The sequence below is a fragment of the Tupaia chinensis genome, unplaced genomic scaffold (assembly GCF_000334495.1).
Source record: "Tupaia chinensis unplaced genomic scaffold, TupChi_1.0 Scaffold148884_1, whole genome shotgun sequence".
Lineage (NCBI taxonomy): Eukaryota > Metazoa > Chordata > Mammalia > Scandentia > Tupaiidae > Tupaia > Tupaia belangeri.
Genome location: NW_006208732.1, coordinates 959181 through 965385, shown reverse-complemented (window position 1 = coordinate 965385; position 6205 = coordinate 959181). Strand labels below are relative to the sequence as shown.

The 6205-nt window shown below is 37.6% G+C and overlaps 1 long non-coding RNA gene across 1 annotated transcript in view; it reads left to right on the top strand.

The window, feature by feature from the left end:
- Positions 1–3217, top strand: part of LOC102474129 (uncharacterized) — a 22453-nt gene extending 19236 nt beyond the window's left edge. Inside the window, exon 3 of the long non-coding RNA XR_337687.1 lies at positions 3139–3217. This is a non-coding gene — a long non-coding RNA (uncharacterized LOC102474129). The remainder of the gene's footprint in view (positions 1–3138) is intronic.
- Positions 3218–6205: the final 2988 nt, after the last annotated feature.

Here is a 6205-nt window from a genome sequence, read left to right as displayed (position 1 = left end):
TCTTTTTATTCCCTTTCCCCCCCCCCCCCATTTAATTGATTGGCTAATGAACTTAATTTGTGTAAATATTTGCAATAACAAGCACAGCTGATATATACATACACAAGAACCCATGTCTGACTTTAGGCATAAACCTCAATGAGTAGAATGAACATACTATAAAATAGTACCTAGCTGGGGCTATATAGCTTACTGTGGTCATCAAATACACAGTTTTTCTTTAAATTTTGGTAACAGTTTTAGTATTTTTTTCTCTGAATTTTTTTTTAAAATTTACATTCATTCCCTGAGCATCATCACAACATACTAAATGTGGTTTCCCCTCTAGAGTAAACTGCATAGTGGCTTATCTTTTGACTTCGGTCTTCATTTCTTCAGTAGTTGTGAAGTCATTCAGGAGTATGTTGTTTGTTTCTATATGTTTGTGTATTTTTTTTTTCTGAAATTATATAATTTAATTCCATCTTGGTCAGAGAAGATGCTGGATTTGGTTTCTATGCCTTTGAATATGTAAAAGTTAATTTTGTGCTGTATCATGTGGTCAGTCTTTGAAAAGGTTCCATGCAGGGGTGAGAAAATTGTATATTTCATGGGTTTTGGGTGGAAGGTTTAGAAATGTCTGTCAAGTCCTTTTGATTTACGGTATCATTTAGATGCTATATCTCTTTGCTTAATTGTGTGTGTGTGTGTGCACGTGTGTGTGTGTAGATGATCTATACAAAGGAGATGATGGGGTGTTGAGATCCTCCAAACTCATTTAATTTTAAAATCTAACTTAATAGTATTAAATAGGGATTTTTCTTAAACAAAATATTTGAAATCAAAACTTAAAAACTTTAGGGAACCAGCAGTTAGCGTAATGGCTATGTCGCTGGACTCCCACGTAGTCGACCACGGTTCACGTCCTGGACCCGGTGGCTTAAAACTCACGCCGGGCGCGTGTGTGTGCGTGCCCAAGAGGAGAATGGAGGAGAAGGGATTGCGGCGTGGCCATCTCCCCTGGGGGGGTGATTTCTCGCTTTCTGTCTCTATGTCTCTCTCTGTCTGTCTGGCGAGCGCATACGCCCTATAGCAAAAACCTCTCAAAAAAAAAAAAACCTTAAAAACTTTATATGTAGGAAAATTATTTCTGCTCCAACTTTATTATTTTGCATAATTTGGAAATTTCTGTCTGGTCAATAATATAAATCAGAAAATGAAACTAGAAGTAATAAATAGCGAAAAGGGGAAAGAGAACTGCATTATGTGGGGATGATATTTTATTTCTCTGATGTAAAAAGCAATCAACTTAAAATTAAGTTGCATTTCGTGACATAGTGAATAATTTTCTAGTATTCGATATGCCAGTAATACTGGAAAGGAATGGTAGTGAGTCATGGATGGTATGAAGCAAGGACAGGGATGAGAGAAATCCACATCATGTTTCAATAAAAGGCTACTTGCAGGAGATTACCCCTGGTGAAATCTGAAGGGAAAAATGAATAAACTAGTTGAACCAAACAAGGAAGGCCCCCCACTAAAGGGAATAGGCAAATAAAACTTTATATTTCCCTGAGTCCCTTTTTATTGATCGATTTATTTATTTCCCATGTTTGTAACACTGTTTTCTTTTCTTTGATTTTTTTTTTGTGGTATTCTCTCCTGTTGGCTCTTATACATGAGACATTTTATCAAGTTTTGAACACCATTTCTATCCTAACACAATTAAGCCTTATAATCAATTATTTGAAATGAATAAATATACCCATCTATTTGTAATTAATCTGAAATAGTGTATGTTTTTTCAAATATAATTTCAAATAGCTTTTACATTTTCTTCACTTTTATGAGAATCCTACATAATTAATTATGCATGGGTAGGAACAACCTACTAATTTTTAGAATGGCTTCAGTTTAATTTCTTACCACTTAGGGGTAAAATTTCCCTATTCGTTTCCTCTCTGTGACAAAGATTTGGGACTGAATGGATAGAAAAAGACTGGTAATTCTTGTTTCTATTTTTCTGACTTAGGTTTTTGAATCTAGTGCTACTTGAACAACACAATTTCCCCCCACCTCTTTCTGACAAAGAACATCTTTTCAAATAATAGTAAACTCTGTTGTTTAAATTAAAAATGTGTGTGTGTACACATGTGTTTTAGCTAAATAAGTGCATTGCAATCCATCTCAGTTCCATAAATGAAATGATTCTGGGTGCCATTAAAACAAATTCTGTACCAGGGAAGCCCTCTACCATTCCTGTATTTGTACGGGGTCAGATGGGAAAATTTATTGACCACTCTCCCCCCAAATTTACATGCTGAAACCCTAACCCCCCAATGTGATGATACTTGGAGATAAGGCCTGAGAAGACGTGATAAAGATTAGACTAGGTCATAAGTGTGGGGTTGTAATCAAATAGGATTGGTCCCCTTATAAGAAGAGGAGACACCAGAACCCTTTCTGTCTACCATGTGAAGATGCAGCAAGAAATCAGCCACTTGCAAGTCAGGAGGAGAACTCTGGGAACCAAAGCAGCCGGAACTTTGTTTTCTCTGCCTCCAGAATTGTTAGGAAGAAATTATATGTGCATATATACATATATATATATATTTACATACATTACAGCAAATACTGTTTTTTATGCTACTCTGTTTATAAAATGCTCAACAATGAATTACGAAAACAACAACAAACAGAATCGTGGAGCATGCATCATAGCATGACACTCCAGGTTCATATCCCAAGGTCATAAGAAAGAATATGGAAGATTTACTGCTAAGTGAAGCAAGTCAGGTCATGAAAATGAGGCATCGTATGTGTCTACTCTGTATACACCAAATGTCAGCCCTCCATGGCAGAAAGGGAAAGGTTGGAAGGTATAAATGTGTGCAGAGCAACTGTGGATACTGGAAAGACTGAGGAAGGAGGATGGGAAAATGGGGAGGGTGAGAGAAAAGGAACCAAGGGGAAAAAGAAAGAAACCAAATATTTAAGAGACATAAAAATGAAAAATTATCTGTTCATGATAATGTGTCTGGTGATATCTTTGACTAGACTAACATGCAGTGTATTCATGCTGGAAAAATTTATTTTGTATGTTCTAATGATATACAGTGATTTAATGTAAAATAATAATAATAAAATATATCTTTTCAGGGGGAAAAAAGGAACAGTCCTGACTACATCTTTTAAGAGAAAACCTACCTACAAACCTTCCAAAAATGGAACCACTGAGAGACAGACCAATGATCACAGACAACAGAAGGTATAAGCGTTAATGAACAGTCACTAGAATTACAAAGATATTTGTTCTTGGACTTAGGTCACTTCTAGATAATTCAGTGTGCCTTAATTGAACTTCTTTTTTTTTTTCCTATAGGCATATGTGCTCCCCAGAGACAGACAGAGATAGGGAGAGAGCAAAAGTGAGAAATCTCTCCCCACCACTAGGTGGTTGGTCACCCTGAAATCCTTCCTCCACTATTCTCCTCTCAGGATTTTGGGCATGCACACATACATGCCTGGTATAATTTTTTGAGTCACCAGTTCTGGGACTCAGGACTCGAACTGCAAAGTTGGCTATGTGGCATCCAGCTGCCTTAACTGATATGCCACTTTTTGGCCCTTATTTGACTTTTTAAATCATCCTAGGGCATGTTAAAATTGCACACACACAGTCATGTACACATATATAATGAGTGAGTGAGAGAGGATATACACGATTGGACATTTTAGAGAATACACTATTGTAAACAATGTACTTTTTCAAACAAATATCATTAACCCCAGATTTTTTAGATAATAAACTAATGCACAAAGGTGTAACATTCACAGGATCCCACCAGTCGTGAGTTAAACTACAGGAATTTGTTCCTAGTTAGAACACCAAAGGCCATAATGCTGAATGAAACTGAGCAACATCATGGCCTTCATATCACAAAGGTCTGCAACTACGCAAGTTCCAAAGAACACGTTTAGATCAGCAGTGGAATATCCCAAATGAACCTTCTAGTAAGGCTTCCTTTAGCAGTAGTAATATGGGAAAAATGGGTTATAGGCTTTACTATTTTTTCCCTCCACCAAGAGAGGAATTATCTCACTGAATCAACCAAGTGAAATAGAAATTTGTCTCATTGTGCTATGCACGGACTTGAAAACATGCCAAGAATGGGCCATTCTAAAATCAAGCTACTTATATACCTGCCTCTTTGCGCTGTGTTCATGGGTGTTCAGCTTGTCTTCATGATCTCTGCTTCCTTACCACCCTGGTTCTCTGTGACCCCCTTCCCCTCCATAGTGCCGGGTTTGCTCCAATCCTTTCAAAGCATCACTCCTGACTTTTCTTCAGCTATACATTGTCTTATATTTTGATATTTTTCTAGAGAAAACGTAAACATCAGGGAGAATGTGGTGAAACTAACTGAGATTTGTGTTGTGTTGTCCTATCACAGGACCTTAACTATGAATCAGCTTATGAATCAGCTGCCTTTTAATGAAATAACTCCTAGTGGAGTCCATGGTGGTAGAGAAGATGATGGTGGGGAAGAAAGGTCAATAATAGGTGTGGTTTAACATACAGTTGTGTCTGTTTACTCATTCATTTTTCTGGTAACACTTACTAAGCACCTGGTATGTTTCAGACATTGTATCAAGTTCTGAGGTACAGAGGTGGTTAACAAAAGACAAAATACAGCTCTAATGGTCATGTTTAAGAAGGGAGAGAAGCAAATATCACCTCAACTCTGGAGGTAATAGACCCTGGGTGGGTGGCTGGGTGGGTGGGAGAGGAATAAAATAAATACGGGGCACAGGTCTGAAATGTGATAGGGCTGCCACACCGCCAAGGTATGTGGAGAAGTTTTCTCTGAGAAGATGGCATTTGAAAAGAGCCAGTAGGGGAGAGATGGGGAAGTCATACAATTCCTTGGGGGAATGGTGTTTCAGATGGCCTGGAATGTGGGCACTTCAAAAGTTTGAAGACTAGCCAGAGACAATGGTAAGAGTAAAAGGAATTGATTTAACTGTTTAAGAAAACATGATGATGGCTGACTACGGAATATTTAGTAGAATGGCAGAAATGAGAAGAATGAATCTCTTTAATGTAGCTGTGAACCATACAGATGAAAGGATGGATGACTATTTCAATGACAGAGAAAGCCTGAATGATCAAATCCAACATGCAAAGAGTAAACAAAATGTCCCTGAGTTTTTGAAATGAATATTTTGGGTGGATATTAATAACATCAGGGAACATTTATATTCATGAAGAGACTTCCTATGTTTTTACCAAGCTCAAAATTTACTATTTTCAGTGAGTTCCTTTTGTTAACACATTACAAAGGGTTCTGTGTGCACTGTATGACCTATCCACTTCCTATTCATTAAGAAATCAACGGGTTTTTTAGAGCAAATGTTACAAATGAATATTTAATTTAGTTGCAATTAAGAATGTGTATTTACAGAACATTTCTTATTAATTAACACAGGGCCGAGTGGCTCAATATAGAAATGTTTGACCTTCTCCTGTAACCATTCACTTGGCTCTGCGTGATTGTTAAAAGTGCCAGAACTTGATCCGACCTGGTCATGTCTACCTCTGCAGATACATCTCTTCCTAATGAGGTCCTTCTCCCCAGGTGGTATGCAGCAAGATCAGCTGTTTGCATTTCTATGCAAACACCTAGATTTCCAGCTGGTTTGAAGATTTAATACCCAGAAGCGATTTTGATAAGCCCCTAGCTAAAATGCTTCCCATTCCTCTTCAAAATAGGCAAAAATGTGTGACTTCTCTCAAAATAAGATCTTTAGTACAACTATAAGCATTGTGTGTTTAGATATGTAATTGAGCTCTCACCCGAAGAATCACAAATTAGAGAGAAAACTGTATCTTAATTTAACTAGGTTCTTTTTTTTTTATTTTTTGGTCACCTTTTTCTCCTTAGGTCTTCTTCTTCTCTCTCTCTCTCTTTTTCTTTTTTCTTTTTTTTTGAGAGTTTTTTTTGCCATAGGGCGTGTGCAATAGCCAGAAAGACAGAGAGACAGAAAGCGAGAAATCACCCCTGGGGGATGTCCACACTGCAATCCCTTCTCTATTCTCCCCTTGGGATCTTGGGCACTCATGCACACGCACCCAGCGTGAGTTTATGCCACCAGGTCTGGGAATAGAACTGTGATACACCACACGGGATTTCAGCAACATAGCCATTACTTCAACTGCTGGTTT